At 48.9% G+C, this 20443-nt stretch overlaps 1 protein-coding gene across 3 annotated transcripts in view; it reads right to left on the bottom strand.

Annotated features, from left to right (window-relative positions):
* The window catches only part of RPS6KC1 (ribosomal protein S6 kinase C1), a 224987-nt gene that overhangs the window by 100042 nt on the left and 104502 nt on the right, over positions 1 to 20443 (bottom strand). The window lies entirely within an intron of this gene.

Raw genomic sequence — 20443 nt, 5'->3', positions numbered from 1 at the left:
AGTGGACCTGAACTCAGAACTCCTCTCTGCTCCAAAAGATAAGCAACAGCATAATAACCTTTAAACAAAAAAACAAACATTTCTTTGTTACACCTGATACAAATCCTAAAATAAATCTGCACTGATTCTACTTCCCGGTTCATGGAAGCAGACATATTGTTTACAGCCTGTACTATCAAATGGGCTTATGTGCTTATCCGCCATAGGCAGTCATGTGACACAGGGGAGAGAGATTACAACCTGTGATTAGACACAAATGAGGGGGAATTAAACAGGCTAAACTCACTAAATACATACAGGGTGCATTTCTCTATGTATTTCTTCAGTCCTGAGTTCAGGTCCACTTTAAAAGGAAATAAATATGGCAGCCTCTATATCCCTATCATTTCAGTTGTCCTTTAACCCCTCCTACGACCGCGTCATGCCGATGGGCATGACCACGGTAGCAGCCTCAGGACCGCCTAACGCCAATTCCTGGGGGGCGGGGATTGGCAGGAGATCGCGCGTGCATGGTGTGCGCATCTCGGCATGAATGACGGATCTCCGCCCCGCCATCAGTCTCCCAGCGGTGATCGCGGTGACCGTCCATTTACATTGTACAGTGCTGAAATCTACAGCAGTGCTGTACTGGGGACAGCCGTGTGACACGGCTGCCCCCCTGGGAGACAGACAAGTGATCCGCTGTCATAGGCTGAAGCCTATCACAGTGATTGGCTGGTGGGGGGAGGGAGGGGATCTAGTAAAAATAAAAAATATATAAACACATTTATTTAAAAATAAATGAAATAAATATTTATTTAAAAAAATAATAATTCTGAGAACGATCATTGCCCACCAACAGAGAGCTCTGTTGGTGGGCAGAAAAGGGGGGGGGGGAATCACTTGTGTGCTGAGTTGTATGTCCCTGCAGCTTGGCCTTAAAGCTGCAGTGGCCTAATTTGGAAACAATGGCCTGGTCCCTAGGGGTGTATAAGCCCAGGGTCCTCAAGTGGTTAAGTAAAGGTGCCCATAGACCTAACGATTGTGGGCAGATTTGACAAAAATTTATCTCTAATCGAATCTGATTAGATACATTTGTCTTTTTGTTGATTCTGCCCATACACTACAGGCCGATTCCCGTCCGATTTCAGCATGAAATCTTAAAGGAATCGTCTGAGCCCGCCGCTGCCCCCAACGTATAAATGCCCCCCCCTCTGGTGAGTGCATTTATACGTTACCTGTCCTGTAGCAGCCTCAGCACGGTGTCTGTAATCCTCCAGGCGGCTCTCCGTACATGCCACTGGCGCATAGCGTCTGACGTCAGACACTATGCACCGACATCAGACACTATGCACCGACATCAGACACTATGCGCCGACGTCAGACACTATGCGCCGACGTCAGACACTATGCACCGACATCAGACACTATGCACCGACATCAGACACTATGCACCGACGTCAGACACTATGCACCGACGTCAGACACTATGCACCGACGTCAGACACTATGCACCGACGTCAGACACTATGCGCCGACGTCAGACACTATGCGCCGACGTCAGACACTATGCACCGACGTCAGACACTATGCACCGACGTCAGACACTATGCACCGACATCAGACACTATGCACCGACATCAGACACTATGCACCGACATCAGACACTATGCACCGACATCAGACACTATGCACCGACATCAGACACTATGCACCGACGTCAGACACTATGCACCGACGTCAGACACTATGCACCGACATCAGACACTATGCACCGACGTCAGACACTATGCACCGACGTCAGACACTATGCACCGACATCAGACACTATGCACCGACATCAGACACTATGCACCGACATCAGACACTATGCACCGACGTCAGACACTATGCACCGACATCAGACACTATGCACCGACATCAGACACTATGCACCGACATCAGACACTATGCACCGACGTCAGACACTATGCACCGACGTCAGACACTATGCACCGACGTCAGACACTATGCACCGACATCAGACACTATGCACCGACATCAGACACTATGCACCGACGTCAGACACTATGCACCGACATCAGACACTATGCACCGACATCAGACACTATGCACCGACATCAGACACTATGCACCGACGTCAGACACTATGCACCGACGTCAGACACTATGCACCGACATCAGACACTATGCACCGACATCAGACACTATGCACCGACGTCAGACACTATGCACCGACGTCAGACACTATGCACCGACGTCAGACACTATGCACCGACGTCAGACACTATGCACCGACGTCAGACACTATGCACCGACGTCAGACACTATGCACCGACGTCAGACACTATGCACCGACATCAGACACTATGCACCGACATCAGACACTATGCACCGACATCAGACACTATGCACCGACATCAGACACTATGCACCGACGTCAGACACTATGCACCGACGTCAGACACTATGCACCGACATCAGACACTATGCACCGACATCAGACACTATGCGCCGACGTCAGACACTATGCGCCGACGTCAGACACTATGCACCGTCGTCAGACACTATGCACCGACGTCAGACACTATGCACCGACATCAGACACTATGCACCGACGTCAGACACTATGCGCCGACGTCAGACACTATGCACCGACATCAGACACTATGCACCGACATCAGACACTATGCACCGACATCAGACACTATGCACCGACGTCAGACACTATGCACCGACATCAGACACTATGCACCGACATCAGACACTATGCACCGACGTCAGACACTATGCGCCGACATCAGACACTATGCACCGACGTCAGACACTATGCGCCGACGTCAGACACTATGCACCGACTTCAGACACTATGCACCGACATCAGACACTATGCACCGACGTCAGACACTATGCGCCGACATCAGACACTATGCACCGACGTCAGACACTATGCACCGACGTCAGACACTATGCGCCGACATCAGACACTATGCACCGACGTCAGACACTATGCGCCGACGTCAGACACTATGCACCGACGTCAGACACTATGCACCGACGTCAGACACTATGCACCGACGTCAGACACTATGCACCGACGTCAGACACTATGCACCGACATCAGACACTATGCACCGACATCAGACACTATGCACCGACATCAGACACTATGCACCGACATCAGACACTATGCACCGACGTCAGACACTATGCACCGACGTCAGACACTATGCACCGACGTCAGACACTATGCACCGACATCAGACACTATGCACCGACGTCAGACACTATGCACCGACGTCAGACACTATGCACCGACGTCAGACACTATGCACCGACGTCAGACACTATGCACCGACGTCAGACACTATGCACCGACGTCAGACACTATGCACCGACGTCAGACACTATGCACCGACGTCAGACACTATGCGCCGACGTCAGACACTATGCGCCGACGTCAGACACTATGCACCGACGTCAGACACTATGCACCGACGTCAGACACTATGCACCGACTTCAGACACTATGCACCGACATCAGACACTATGCACCGACATCAGACACTATGCACCGACATCAGACACTATGCACCGACATCAGACACTATGCACCGACGTCAGACACTATGCACCGACGTCAGACACTATGCACCGACATCAGACACTATGCACCGACGTCAGACACTATGCACCGACGTCAGACACTATGCACCGACATCAGACACTATGCACCGACATCAGACACTATGCACCGACATCAGACACTATGCACCGACGTCAGACACTATGCACCGACATCAGACACTATGCACCGACATCAGACACTATGCACCGACATCAGACACTATGCACCGACGTCAGACACTATGCACCGACGTCAGACACTATGCACCGACGTCAGACACTATGCACCGACATCAGACACTATGCACCGACGTCAGACACTATGCACCGACGTCAGACACTATGCACCGACATCAGACACTATGCACCGACATCAGACACTATGCACCGACATCAGACACTATGCACCGACGTCAGACACTATGCACCGACGTCAGACACTATGCACCGACATCAGACACTATGCACCGACATCAGACACTATGCACCGACGTCAGACACTATGCACCGACGTCAGACACTATGCACCGACGTCAGACACTATGCACCGACGTCAGACACTATGCACCGACGTCAGACACTATGCACCGACGTCAGACACTATGCACCGACGTCAGACACTATGCACCGACATCAGACACTATGCACCGACATCAGACACTATGCACCGACATCAGACACTATGCACCGACATCAGACACTATGCACCGACATCAGACACTATGCACCGACGTCAGACACTATGCACCGACGTCAGACACTATGCACCGACATCAGACACTATGCACCGACATCAGACACTATGCGCCGACGTCAGACACTATGCGCCGACGTCAGACACTATGCACCGTCGTCAGACACTATGCACCGACGTCAGACACTATGCACCGACATCAGACACTATGCACCGACGTCAGACACTATGCGCCGACGTCAGACACTATGCACCGACATCAGACACTATGCACCGACATCAGACACTATGCACCGACATCAGACACTATGCACCGACGTCAGACACTATGCACCGACATCAGACACTATGCACCGACATCAGACACTATGCACCGACGTCAGACACTATGCGCCGACATCAGACACTATGCACCGACGTCAGACACTATGCGCCGACGTCAGACACTATGCACCGACTTCAGACACTATGCACCGACATCAGACACTATGCACCGACGTCAGACACTATGCGCCGACGTCAGACACTATGCACCGACGTCAGACACTATGCACCGACGTCAGACACTATGCGCCGACGTCAGACACTATGCGCCGACGTCAGACACTATGCGCCGACGTCAGACACTATGCACCGACGTCAGACACTATGCACCGACGTCAGACACTATGCACCGACGTCAGACACTATGCACCGACGTCAGACACTATGCACCGACATCAGACACTATGCACCGACATCAGACACTATGCACCGACATCAGACACTATGCACCGACATCAGACACTATGCACCGACGTCAGACACTATGCACCGACGTCAGACACTATGCACCGACGTCAGACACTATGCACCGACATCAGACACTATGCACCGACGTCAGACACTATGCACCGACGTCAGACACTATGCACCGACGTCAGACACTATGCACCGACATCAGACACTATGCACCGACATCAGACACTATGCACCGACATCAGACACTATGCGCCGACGTCAGACACTATGCGCCGACGTCAGACACTATGCACCGACGTCAGACACTATGCACCGACGTCAGACACTATGCACCGACGTCAGACACTATGCGCCGACGTCAGACACTATGCACCGACATCAGACACTATGCACCGACATCAGACACTATGCACCGACATCAGACACTATGCACCGACATCAGACACTATGCACCGACGTCAGACACTATGCACCGACATCAGACACTATGCACCGACATCAGACACTATGCACCGACGTCAGACACTATGCGCCGACATCAGACACTATGCACCGACGTCAGACACTATGCGCCGACGTCAGACACTATGCACCGACTTCAGACACTATGCACCGACATCAGACACTATGCACCGACGTCAGACACTATGCGCCGACATCAGACACTATGCACCGACATCAGACACTATGCACCGACGTCAGACACTATGCGCCGACGTCAGACACTATGCGCCGACGTCAGACACTATGCGCCGACGTCAGACACTATGCACCGACGTCAGACACTATGCACCGACGTCAGACACTATGCACCGACGTCAGACACTATGCACCGACGTCAGACACTATGCACCGACATCAGACACTATGCACCGACATCAGACACTATGCACCGACATCAGACACTATGCACCGACATCAGACACTATGCACCGACATCAGACACTATGCACCGACGTCAGACACTATGCACCGACGTCAGACACTATGCACCGACGTCAGACACTATGCACCGACGTCAGACACTATGCACCGACGTCAGACACTATGCACCGACATCAGACACTATGCACCGACGTCAGACACTATGCACCGACGTCAGACACTATGCACCGACATCAGACACTATGCACCGACATCAGACACTATGCACCGACGTCAGACACTATGCACCGACATCAGACACTATGCACCGACATCAGACACTATGCACCGACATCAGACACTATGCACCGACGTCAGACACTATGCACCGACGTCAGACACTATGCACCGACATCAGACACTATGCACCGACATCAGACACTATGCACCGACGTCAGACACTATGCACCGACATCAGACACTATGCACCGACATCAGACACTATGCACCGACATCAGACACTATGCACCGACGTCAGACACTATGCACCGACATCAGACACTATGCACCGACATCAGACACTATGCACCGACGTCAGACACTATGCACCGACGTCAGACACTATGCACCGACGTCAGACACTATGCACCGACATCAGACACTATGCACCGACATCAGACACTATGCACCGACGTCAGACACTATGCACCGACATCAGACACTATGCACCGACATCAGACACTATGCACCGACATCAGACACTATGCACCGACATCAGACACTATGCACCGACATCAGACACTATGCACCGACGTCAGACACTATGCACCGACGTCAGACACTATGCACCGACATCAGACACTATGCACCGACATCAGACACTATGCACCGACGTCAGACACTATGCACCGACGTCAGACACTATGCACCGACGTCAGACACTATGCACCGACATCAGACACTATGCACCGACGTCAGACACTATGCACCGACGTCAGACACTATGCACCGACATCAGACACTATGCACCGACATCAGACACTATGCACCGACATCAGACACTATGCACCGACATCAGACACTATGCACCGACATCAGACACTATGCACCGACGTCAGACACTATGCACCGACGTCAGACACTATGCACCGACATCAGACACTATGCACCGACATCAGACACTATGCACCGACGTCAGACACTATGCGCCGACGTCAGACACTATGCACCGACATCAGACACTATGCACCGACATCAGACACTATGCACCGACGTCAGACACTATGCGCCGACGTCAGACACTATGCACCGACATCAGACACTATGCACCGACATCAGACACTATGCACCGACGTCAGACACTATGCACCGACGTCAGACACTATGCGCCGACGTCAGACACTATGCACCGACATCAGACACTATGCACCGACATCAGACACTATGCACCGACGTCAGACACTATGCGCCGACATCAGACACTATGCACCGACGTCAGACACTATGCGCCGACGTCAGACACTATGCACCGACATCAGACACTATGCACCGACATCAGACACTATGCACCGACGTCAGACACTATGCGCCGACATCAGACACTATGCACCGACATCAGACACTATGCGCCGACGTCAGACACTATGCGCCGACATCAGACACTATGCACCGACGTCAGACACTATGCGCCGACGTCAGACACTATGCACCGACGTCAGACACTATGCACCGACGTCAGACACTATGCACCGACGTCAGACACTATGCACCGACATCAGACACTATGCACCGACATCAGACACTATGCACCGACATCAGACACTATGCACCGACATCAGACACTATGCACCGACATCAGACACTATGCACCGACGTCAGACACTATGCACCGACATCAGACACTATGCACCGACATCAGACACTATGCACCGACATCAGACACTATGCACCGACGTCAGACACTATGCACCGACGTCAGACACTATGCACCGACATCAGACACTATGCACCGACGTCAGACACTATGCACCGACGTCAGACACTATGCGCCGACGTCAGACACTATGCACCGACATCAGACACTATGCACCGACATCAGACACTATGCACCGACGTCAGACACTATGCGCCGACGTCAGACACTATGCACCGACATCAGACACTATGCACCGACATCAGACACTATGCACCGACGTCAGACACTATGCACCGACGTCAGACACTATGCGCCGACGTCAGACACTATGCACCGACATCAGACACTATGCACCGACATCAGACACTATGCACCGACGTCAGACACTATGCGCCGACATCAGACACTATGCACCGACGTCAGACACTATGCGCCGACGTCAGACACTATGCACCGACATCAGACACTATGCACCGACATCAGACACTATGCACCGACGTCAGACACTATGCGCCGACATCAGACACTATGCACCGACATCAGACACTATGCACCGACGTCAGACACTATGCGCCGACATCAGACACTATGCACCGACGTCAGACACTATGCGCCGACGTCAGACACTATGCACCGACATCAGACACTATGCACCGACATCAGACACTATGCACCGACGTCAGACACTATGCGCCGACATCAGACACTATGCGCCGACATCAGACACTATGCACCGACGTCAGACACTATGCGCCGACGTCAGACACTATGCGCCGACATCAGACACTATGCACCGACGTCAGACACTATGCACCGACGTCAGACACTATGCACCGACGTCAGACACTATGCACCGACATCAGACACTATGCGCCGACATCAGACACTATGCACCGACGTCAGACACTATGCGCCGACGTCAGACACTATGCGCCGACATCAGACACTATGCACCGACATCAGACACTATGCACCGACATCAGACACTATGCACCGACGTCAGACACTATGCACCGACATCAGACACTATGCGCCGACATCAGACACTATGCACCGACGTCAGACACTATGCGCCGACGTCAGACACTATGCGCCGACATCAGACACTATGCACCGACGTCAGACACTATGCGCCGACGTCAGACACTATGCGCCGACATCAGACACTATGCACCGACGTCAGACACTATGCGCCGACGTCAGACACTATGCACCGACATCAGACACTATGCGTCAGTAGCGTGTACGGAGAGCTGCCCGGAGGTTACGGACACCGCGCGGAGACTGCTACAGGACAGGTAACGTATAAATGCACACACGGGGGCACATTTATACATTGCAGCTGGGGGTTCGTTGTCTCGCCGCTTTTTCCGAAATCGGCCGCCGCACACTCGACCAACCGACTTCGGCCCGACATCTTGCGGCATGCGAGATCGACAATGCGACCAATTTCCGTCCCGAAATTAGTTGCTTTATCGATCGGGCATGAACTCGGCAGCACCAATTTTTAGTCAATTCGATTATAATATTCGAATTGGATGGTCGATTGGCCGCCAAGTTGCCTGATCTTAAGAAACCGAAAAGCCAGGGAAGGAATAAAATAAATGAAGGTAGTTTGACCTTCGAGTTCTGTGTTGGTCACAGGAACAGGAAAATGATTGGGGCAGGTCCTTACGGTGGAGTTACAAACTGCAGTAAAAAACCTTCACACTATCGAAAACTAAAATCATTTTTAATTTTTTTTTCTCCATAAATTAGGCAGCATGTGACAGGTCCACTTTAAGTGAGGCGAGTAGGAAAGGCATCCAGCAGAAGCGCTGGGAGATATGTCCTCGTATGAAGGAAACTCTGGGCTCGGACCATCTGGAGGAGTTCATATTCAGCATGCATCACTCTTAGCACAAGTCCCTTCTTAATGAACAATTCTGCGGCGGTGTATTAATACGATGATGGCTCCATCCACCGCGGATCACATGGCGCCAAGCCTTCCCTCTCCCTTTTTTATGCCGTCCTGACTCAAGTCCAACTCCTAATGAAGCTGTCGACATAAAGGACAGAGAGCGACGATAACCCCTCGGATAGGAACCGCTTCTCCTGCCAGCAATATTCCAAGAGAGGAGAGAGAGAGCGAGAGGAGAAAAAATATAACAGCAGACCGACGCTTTATTCCGCAATCTAGAAAGACAAAAATCTCATTTTGCCCCATTGTCCTTCCAGTGAAAGGCTCCTATTAATACGATCTTGTGTTCCCCGATACGGCGTACTAGCAAAGGACAATTAACAACCAGGAAAAAATAATTGCTTTCGATAGAACACCTAGCAAAAAACAATTAATGGATTCCTCCCGCCGCCCCCCGGAGTTTTTTTTTATTTCTTCGTCTCGCCTGCGGTTTCGCCACGTACATTCGCCTGGCGTACAATAAGGGACAAAGCCGATACACGGGGGCTATAGTAAGCCGCGAAATGACGGCTATTATGAGACCGCCTCATCTGCTCTATAGCACCGGCGCACAATGCCATGAATAGCGGCGCTGCCGATACAATGATACGTGAAAAACCACACAAGTGCCGCAACCACCCGGAGGCTTTTCAGGCTCTTAATTAGGTGTCATTAAAGACGGCGTTATTTAATTTCACGTCATTTTTTTTTTGTTCAGCCTATTGTCGCTTGGAACACAAGATGTGTACGTGGAGAGCGAATGAGTTCTTGGGGCTGGCGGACATAAGATCTCTCCTCCTGAAGTTATCACGAAATTGTTTAGCAATTTAGGAAGTGGAACTTTGGTCGCCGTTTAAAATAAAAACAAAACAAAAACAAAAAAACATAACCTGGCATACCTCATTCACCACATAAAACTAGTCGTACTAAAAACCACATAAATATTAGTCGGAAACACTAAAAAACTGTTGGTGACCAGAATCTTGTTCCAAACATCAGCGGTTTTGTGACGACCATGGGGGGTGGGGTCCAGTGTCATGGCAAGATCCCATTACATGGATTGTTCTGAGTGGAAAGAGGTGTGGCTAATTCTCAGTATCATGGCATGATCCCATTACGTGGCTTGTTCTCAGTGTAAAGAGGTGTGGCTAAATCTCTCAGCATCATGGCAAGATCCCATTATTTGGCTTGTTCTCAGTAGAAAGAGGTGTGGCTAAATATCTCAGCATCATGGCAAGATCCCATTATTTGGCTTGTTGTCAGTGGAAAGAGGTGTGGCTAAATCTCTCAGTATCATGGCAAGATCCCATTACTTGGCTTGTTCTGAGTGGAAAGAGGTGTGGCTAAATCTCCCAGTATCTTGGCAAGATCCCATTATTTGGCTTGTTCTCAGTAGAAAGAGGTGTGGCTAAATCTCCCAGTATCATGGCAAGATCCCATTACTTGGTTTGTTCTGAGTGGAAAGAGGCGTGGTTAAATCAGTCAGTATCATGGCAAGAACCCATTAGTTGACTTGTTCTGAGTGGAAAGAGGCGTGGCTTATTCTTAGTATCTTGGCAAGATCCCATTACTTAGCCTGTTCTCAGTAGAAAGAGGTGTGGCTAAATCTCTCAGTATCTTGGCAAGATCCCATTACTTAGCCTGTTCTCAGTAGAAAGAGGTGGGGCTAAATCTCCCAGTATCATGGCAAGATCCCATTTCTTGGCCTGTTCTGAGTGGAAAGAGGTGTGGCTAAATCTCCCAGTATCATGACAAGATCCCATTACTTGGCTTGTTCTGAGTGGAAAGAAGTGTGGCTAAATCTCTCAGCATCATGGCAAGATCCCATTACTTGGCTTGTTGTCAGTGGAAAGAGGCGTCGCTAAATCTCCCACTTAAGCCGTTTTTCACTTAGGGAAATGGAGAGGGTGTGGCAAAGGTTGCCATTCGTCGTCCCAGCTGTGGGAGGAGCCAATCACACTCCCTCCTGTAATCTGTAATAACTAATGAAGTGGAGAATGTGGCCTGGCAGAGCGGTTGGGGAGGGGCTAGCCAAAGTCCCATGGAATGCATGGAGAAGTAAGAAAGGCATTCACTGAACCATCAAAGGTTACACAAAGATTGGTCTTTTGCTAGGATATGATGAAATAAATAGCTAAAATTCTTAGAAATCCAGGTGGAGACCCAGTCATCTTCTTTCTGGATCGCACAACGACCAGAAGAACAAAAGATAGGTAAGAGTAGCCACACCCCCACACCCCCCTTGCCTTCTTAAAGAGGACTTAAACCAAACATTTTTTAATTCAAAATATTTAGTTGAGCCACTCTGACAGATACAAAGATAAACAAACACTCCTTCAAGCCTATGAGCATTTCAGTGCATGCTTTTCATCCTTCTCTTTGCATAACTAGGGTTATACAGGTGGCAGCCATTAGCAATTCCTCCATTGCCGGACACCATCTACTCCACCAGTCTGCCGGATTCTGTCCCAGCAATATGAAAGGAAGGGAGGGGTTCCTCCAATAAATGTCAAATATTTTATATCTGTCATCATGCAGCTGAACAAAGGCTGCTATTTATTATTATAATTTAGAAAATAGATTTTATTTCTGAAATCTTGTATTTTTAATTTGGGTCCACTTTAATATCTGCACAAGTTCTCAGATCTACCCTAGTTGGATGATAATGGGTGTAGTGAGTGAAGCTTTATGTACACACTTGAGTACTATCGTCAGCAGGGATCAGGGACTCAATCCCTCAGCAAAAGTTCAGGGCCAAGTGCAGCACAGACCCATCACTATGCCATCCGTGGAGCGACTTCTGGCCAGCGAGAGAAGAACAGTGCCATTCTGGGATTGATCAGGTGTTCCTAAAGTCTAATAAGGAAAAACAGTTTGACTTAACTGTGGCTTCTACCAGCCCCCTTCAGCCGTCCTGTGCCCTCACCGGTCCTGAACGATCCTCGGGTCCCCTCCCGCGGCTGGGAGTTGGTGGGCCACTGCGCCTGTGCAGCCCTGGCCACACGTATCCTTCTTCGTGTTCCTGTCCACAATAGCCTCCTGCACCTATGCAGAATGCTATTGCGGACGGGACGCGAAGGAGGATACGCGTGGCCAGGACTGTGCAGACGCAGTGGCCCACTCCCAGTCAGTGAAACCGAAACTAAGCCGCAGCGGGGGACCGGAGGATAGTTGAGGACCGGCGAGGGCACAGGATGGCTGCAGGGGGCTGGTAGAAGCCCCAGGTAAATCTTTATTTGACTTTAGGTCCCCTTTAAGCGATGTGGGGGGGGGGAGCAACTGTACATGCGCTAGATCAGAGGTGCCCAATGCGTCGACCAGAATCTGCCGGTCGTTTGCAAAGGACTACTGGGCAGATCACGGTTGCCCATGCCAACGCAGCGCGAAAACACCAAAGTGAAGCACTGGACGCAGAGTGAAACCACTGATCCGGAGCGTAGAGCGCGTTTCAGTCACTTGTCATCTCTGTTGCACAGTCCCATCTCTATGATGACTGCACTACTGTAGGGGTCATAGAGATGAGACTGTGCTACAGGCAGGGCTGAAGAGGAATCCAGGTGTACCAACTAGTGAACAGACTTATGAGGGGGGCTGCTAATACTGGGAGCACATCTGGTTATCCATGCTGGGTAGGGGGAGGGGCTGCTAAAACTGGGGGCACATCTGGCTATCCATGCTGGGGAGGGGGCTGGTAATACTGGGGACACATCTGGCCATCTATGCTGGAGAGGGGGCTGGTAATACTGAGGACACATCTGGCCATCTATGCTGGGGAGGGGGCTGCTAATACTGGGGGCACATCTGGCTATCTATGCTGGAGAGGGGGCTGGTAATACTGGGGGCACATCTGGCCATCTATGCTGGGGAGGGGGCTGCTAATACTGGGGGCACATCTGGCCATCTATGCTGGGGAAATGCACACGGCAATTAACTAAACAGAATATAGCATATCTTACATGGGACACGGGCGGATGCGATCTAAAAGGCGCCCGTGCCCCACACGACTCCTTTATAAGGTTGTTTGTATTGACCTGAGGAAGCGGGCTGAGACCTGTGAAACACGTTGTCTACAATATAACGGCTTTTTAATAAAGACTCCCCAATTCCATCTGAGTGAGTCTACATTGGAGGTAAGATGCCTCCTTTTAATCAATGTGCAGTAACCACACTCAGACCCACTAGCATAGAAGTCTGGGCGCCTCCCCAAACCTCCAAAACAGTTGTTACCCACACCCCCAAAAGGGGTGCTAGCACTTTCCACTTGTATACTTGTCTAACCAGTGGAAAGGCCCACAGGAGGAGAGCGACCACCCTGTTCCAGTAGGTTCCGGGATACCGAGCGGGAACGGTTATTTTCCGCAGGTTTATACGGTGGTTGCAGGACTGCAACCCATTCTTGTGAGTATAACTTACCCACAATCCCCCATTCATTAACCTATCTAACGATACTGCACCATTGGGCTCCCAGCCTCCCCTTCTTTACAGGCCTAAGGATCTCCACTCCCATTGTGAAGGGACCTCCAGAGACCTAGACCAATACCATATGCTGGGGAGGGGGCTGCTAATACTGGGGGCACCTCTGGCTGTCTATACTGGGGAGGGGGGGGGGGGGTGGCTGCTAAAACTGGGTGCACATCTGGTATCTATGCTGGGGAGGGGGCTGCTAATACTAGGGGCACATCTGGCTATCTATGCTGGGGAGGGGGCTGCTAATACTAGGGGCACATCTGGCTATCTATGCTGGGAAAAGGGGGCTGCTAATACTGGGGGGGGGGCACATCTGGCTATCTATGCTGGGGAGGGGGGCTGCTAAAACTGGGGGGCACATTTGGCCATCTATACTGGGGGAGAGCTGCTAATACTGGGGGGGGGGGGGACATCTGACTACACTGGTAAGAGGGGTGGCCTGGCCAGCTTTGAGGGGGTCACCGCTGCTGACTGGAGAGTGAAGGTAGGATGGCGTGGGCACAGGGCGGCTGCAAGAAGCCCCAGGTATGCTAAACTGCTTTTTTTTTTTTTTAGACTTCAGATTTCCTTTAAATTAAACCTTTCAGAATGATTTGGCAAAACTAACAGGCACCGCAAAGTAAACAAGGCCCATAACAAAAACAGATGAGGAAGAAGATGCTTCCACCGCCGGTGACAGGTTCCCTTTAAGTACAGCTCGATTAACGCAGTCGCATCCCATTATTGTACCTTTTCAAGTATTTTAAATACGGCCCGCCCTGTGGAGCCTGCTGGCTTTTTCCACCAAACAAAAAATTGAATGAAATAAATAATTTCTGGATATTATCACTGCATACAAATGGCAAAATATATATATATTTACTATGCTAATTTTTTTAATTAAAGCCATTTCTTTTTGTCGGATCCTTTCATATGCACTGCTGATCCATCATCAAACGTTAACTTTCCAACTTAACACCAGTGTAGCCGGTGGCAGCCTGAAGGTTTACCATCTGCTAGCGACCAAAGTCACTGTGGCCACCTTCAGAACATATGCATCAAAGCCCTGAGACATGAGATGGAAGGAATTCTGCAGCAGTCAGCAGAAGGGGAGGCGCAGAGCCGGAGGCAGGCAACAGGCGAGCCCACACAAAAAGAGGACCTGGCGAGCCATTTGTCACCTTAGCAAACAACCAGCCAAGGTCATCGGGGACTCGACTGGTGGCAGAGCGGAGGAAGAAACCGCACCGATACGACCGCCAGACGGTTAAACGGACAAAAAAGGATATTCGATATGGTTACAGCAGAAATCCAGGGAGATGGCTGAGAACACAAATAAAATGTGGTATTTGTGCAACGTGTCACCTGACAAAATAGCGCTACATCTTGATATGGGCAGCACGGTGGTGTAGTGGTTAGCGCTCTCGCCTTGCAGCAATTGGTCCCCGGTTCAAATCCCAGCCAGGGCACTATCTGTGTGGAGTTTGTATGTTCTCCCCATGTCTGTGTGGGTTTCCTCCGTGCACTCGTGTTTCCTCTCACACCCCAAAAACATACAGATAAGTTAATTGGCTTCCCCCTAAAATTGGCCCTAGACTACCATACCTATACTACACAATACATACATTGACATATGACTATGGTAGGGATTAGATTGTCAGCCCCGCTGAGAGACAGTTAAAGCGGACCTGAACTCAGAACTTCCTCTCTGCTTTAATAGATAAGCAACAGCAAAATCAGCTTTACTCACCTGGGGCTTTCTCCAGCCTCTTGCAGCAGACTGTCCCACGCTGACCGCTTCGCTCTCCCGGGCTCCCCGCACCCTGTTCAGGCCGACCTCAAGGTCGTCCTTACTGCGTCTGCGTCAAGCGCCGCTGTCAATCACGCCCACGTTGTCAGCAGCTTACAGTAGTTATGCACCTGCGCAGTAAGCCGCGGACAACATGGCCATGATTGACAGCAGCGCTTGACGCAGGCGCAGTAAGGACGACCTCGAGGTCAGCCTCTGCACCGAGCGGGGAGCCCGGGACGGCGGCAGAGAGCGGAGGTGACAGTGTGGGACAGTCGGCTGCAAAGGACTGGAGAAAGCCCCAGGTGAGTAAGGCTGATTTTTATTTTTTTCCCTGATGATTCCTTTCAAGAAAAAAACATTTCTTTGTTACAGCTGATTCAATCCTGCAAGAAATCTGCAGTGTTTCTAATTCCTGCTTTCATGGATCAAGACAGATTAAAGAGACACTGAAGCGAAAAAAAAATATGATATAGTGAATTGGTTGTGTACTATGAATAAGTACTAGAAGATTAGCAGCAAAGAAAATATTCTCATATTTTTATTTTCAGGTATATAGTGTTTTTTCTAACATTGCATCATTCTATAATATGTGCAGATTACACAACACTCAGCATTCAAAATGATTCTTTCAGAGCAGTCTGTGAACTAATGACCTCTCCTCTGGCAGAGAAAAAGTAAATAGTTCAGGAACAGTTGAGATAATAAAAGTCAGATAACAGCCCTCTCCACGACTTTGAAAGTCGTAGAGCTTAATGGCTTTTTTGCATAGAGATAACAACTGGAGTTTCTTATCTCTTCCTGTACTGGAAACAATTAGACTGATGTATCTTATCTTAATGTTTTATTTCTTAGCTGTACTACACATACAAATCATAATATCATATATATTTTTTTCGCTTCAGTGTCTCTTTAACACCCTGTGCTTTCAAATTAGCCTCTCTGCAGTGGCAGCCAGCTGACACAGTTGAGGGATCAAATTACAACTTGTGATGAGATGAGGGGGAATTAGACAGGCTAAACTCTCTCAATACATACAGGGTGCATTTCTCTCTGTTTTCCTTCTGTCCTGTGCGTGAGTTCAGGTCCACTTTAAAGCAGTATTGTCACCATAAAAATCAAATTTTAACAGCAACTGGTCTGAGTGTATTAAGTGATAAAAATGCTAATCATGCATTCAAAACTTGCAAAACTTTTTCTGCTGTTATGGTTTGTCATTATCACATACTTTAGGAGTACTGGCCTTTTAATAGCCATTGCCATTCAGTTGCATGCTGGGAGTTCTTTTTAGCTATAATATATTTCGCCTCTTCCATGTATTTCCCTGCCTAGCTGCTTATCTGAAACACCCTCTGATTACTTGTGTTTACAAGCAAGGCTAAGGTGACTCAGCGATTGGAGGATAAGACAGTGCAGTTGCTAGTATACACCTCAGTGGGAGTGTCTGAATACTCTGGGAGGAGGGCAGCTAATGAATACACAATGAGCAAGAGAAGGGAGGGGGGAAAAGAAGAGTCAGGGAGGATATGATGTCAGCATTAGCTTGGCAAGATGGCCACTGCCTAGAATAGGATTTTCTGCTTTTTCTTTAGAAAACTCACAGGAATCATTACGTGGATAGCGCAATACATCTGTTATGTAAGTAGAAGTAGTATTTATCTACTTATATATGTGTTTTTTATTTCTAGGTAAGCATGGGTGTCGCTTGTTCTATAAGGAGACAAAACACTATACTATGTGCATCACTGTGGCGCTATATGTCGGCGTTCTATAAATTCTAGATTAAAATAATATTAAGGTAGCACTATACAGCTCAGGAAATAAAGTCAGAAGCCTAACTTGAATTTTCTCCAGGGCACTCTGGCATTGCAGATAAATTAGGGCATGCTAACTGGACAGTGCAGAGCAGCTGCACATTGATGAGTCATCACTCTTTCCTCCTGCCTGTAAGTGGTTAGTGGAAGATCGACAGCTTGAGTGTATGTGCGCACGCGTTTTTTTTTTGTTTGTTATGGCTGGTTTCACAGGCTTTTGCAGGTGGCGCATTCAGTCGCTGCTAAACTCTTTCGAAAAACAGATACACAAGACTAATTGCAGACTGGTGCCAACTAGTGATCATGGTCACGTCTAGAAGAACTCATGGAGAAGCATGTGATCATTTTGGTCAGGTGATGGATATGCAAGTCTCCGATTTGCTAGTCATGATCATGTGCTAAAGCAGTATGCAATCACAGCAAATCAGAGCTTTGCAAATTTATCAGCTGATGAGACAAATCACATGCTTCTCTGTGAGTTCTCCAAGACACGACCATCACTAAACCCGCCCAGTAATCGTGTTGCCAATATCACATGACTAGAGATGCTGACAGATGGCCAATGGGAGCAGCTCAGTAAGGGAGGAAGGGGCGGATACAATTTATGAATCTGATCTCACTCCATACATACTGTATATAAACAATAGAATTTTAAAGGGAAGAAACATAACATCAGAGTCAGACACGGAACAATTCTATGACAGCAACGTGTATAATGGTATCAACAGGTTTCCTTCACTTCACAGGCTTAAAGTGAACCAGAGAAGAAGCACCCTCGTGTATTTACCATATATATCAGTGAGGACATTAGAGAAAACACCTAACCTGCTCTCTGTTTCATTCTTCACTGCTCAGCCTGCTTGTTAGCAGCCCTGATAAAATCCCCAACTGAGCATTCAGTCTGGCTTTGCTCAGGAATTATTATAGCGGAGTCATAGCAGAGCCAGAAGGGGGCAGGCTTTGGCTTGAAAAGACATCTGAGAGGACAGACTCAGCTATAATGATTCCTGAGCAAAGCCAGACTGAATGCTCAGTCAGGGATTTTATCAGGGCTGATAACAAGCAGGCTGAGCAGTGAAGAATGAAACAAAGAGCAGGGTAGGTGTTGTCTCTAATGTTCCCACTGATATATATGGTAAATACATGAGGGTGCTTCGTCTCTGGTTCACTTTAAGCTGGGGATCCTGCGCGGGACCGGGCACCGGGAGAGGACAGGGAAGGCTCATTAGGACTCAGAGCCTTCCCTCTCCTTAGGTGAGTATCTGACTTTTGTTTTTATATGTCGGGTAACACTAGCTTTAATGCATATTGCGTGGATTATATCCCAGTGGATCTGAGATAAACTTTTACTCATTGCATAATTGTGTTCCTTTCATATAGTTTATATTCCTCATCCTCAAGCCATATACTTTTTTTTGTTTTGTTTTAATACTCTAACTCCCCATAAACTAAACAAGCCTCGCCCACGGCTCCTTTTGTGCCTTGGCACAGTAGCAAGGGCTTATGGGAGCTCAGTCTGGGCAGGAGGAGGAGGTTACTAGCCATTGATTTCAGAAGCAGAGGGGAGAAGGGAGGAAGGAGAGGGGACTGAATTTACACACAGGCAAGCTGATAGCATCTCCAGCCCTCAGGCCTGTGACAATGTGACAAACAGAACATAGCCGCTCTCATTGTATCACAGCAATAAATAATCAAACTTTTGAAGCTGTTTGCAGCTAGATTTGCTGTGTAAACTATCTAAACTTTAGATAAGATACATAGACAAGTTACTTTTTTTTTTTTATCTCGGATCCCCTTTAAACAAACTATTTTCACACTTCTCATTTTTATTACCAGGTCGGCTGAGTTTGCAAAGCTGTCTTCCTCGCCAACGCCAGTTGCTGACTGTCTGAGAGAAAACAGCAATTGTGTGAGCTGCCCAAACTCCTCCCTTTATCTTATCACCACCCACGTGAGGCAGTCAGGGAGGAGCCAATTGCCTAGTACACACCATGCAACTTCCCATCAGATAGGCCCAATCTGATTTCTGATCATTTTTCTGATCGAATTTTCAATCACTTCTATATAAAATCAATTTTTAAAAAAAAGATCGGAAATCAGACTTGACCTGTCTGAAATAATTGATCTGACCCGTCCATCTGACAGGAAATTGCATGGTGTGTACTAAGCATAAGAGGAAGTGTTAGACAATTTTCCTTCCCCCTGAGCACAAAATTGACCCCGCCTTCCTGTGTGGCACAGGAGAGCACAAAGGGACAAGGTGAGCGAGGTCAGGTGATCCTCTATGCTGAGGAAGCAAATCTCGCTCTACAGGCAGTTCCATACTTTGTGCCCAGATCATGTGACTAACATTTTCCCAAGGGATTTTCTCAGGAACAGCTACGTCAAATTTCAAAATCACCTGTGTAACGTCAGAGTTGCCTTTAGTAACAATGTGAATCCAGGAGGGAGAATTATGGCTCTATTGGCATTGTGTGTTCACGTGACGGGTTTTGTTTACTGGAGAGTAAACCACTAGCTGTTCCTCTCAAACACCAGCTGACCTCCAAATCAGAAGGAGATCGAGCCGCACTTTGAGCAGGATGACCTTCTCTTTGTAACCCAACGTCGTTCGGAAGAACAAGAGAAACATACC

This window comes from Hyperolius riggenbachi, chromosome 4 (assembly GCF_040937935.1).
Source record: "Hyperolius riggenbachi isolate aHypRig1 chromosome 4, aHypRig1.pri, whole genome shotgun sequence".
Lineage (NCBI taxonomy): Eukaryota > Metazoa > Chordata > Amphibia > Anura > Hyperoliidae > Hyperolius > Hyperolius riggenbachi.
Note: the sequence above shows the minus strand (reverse complement) of the source record. Positions and strands in the feature narration are given on the sequence as shown.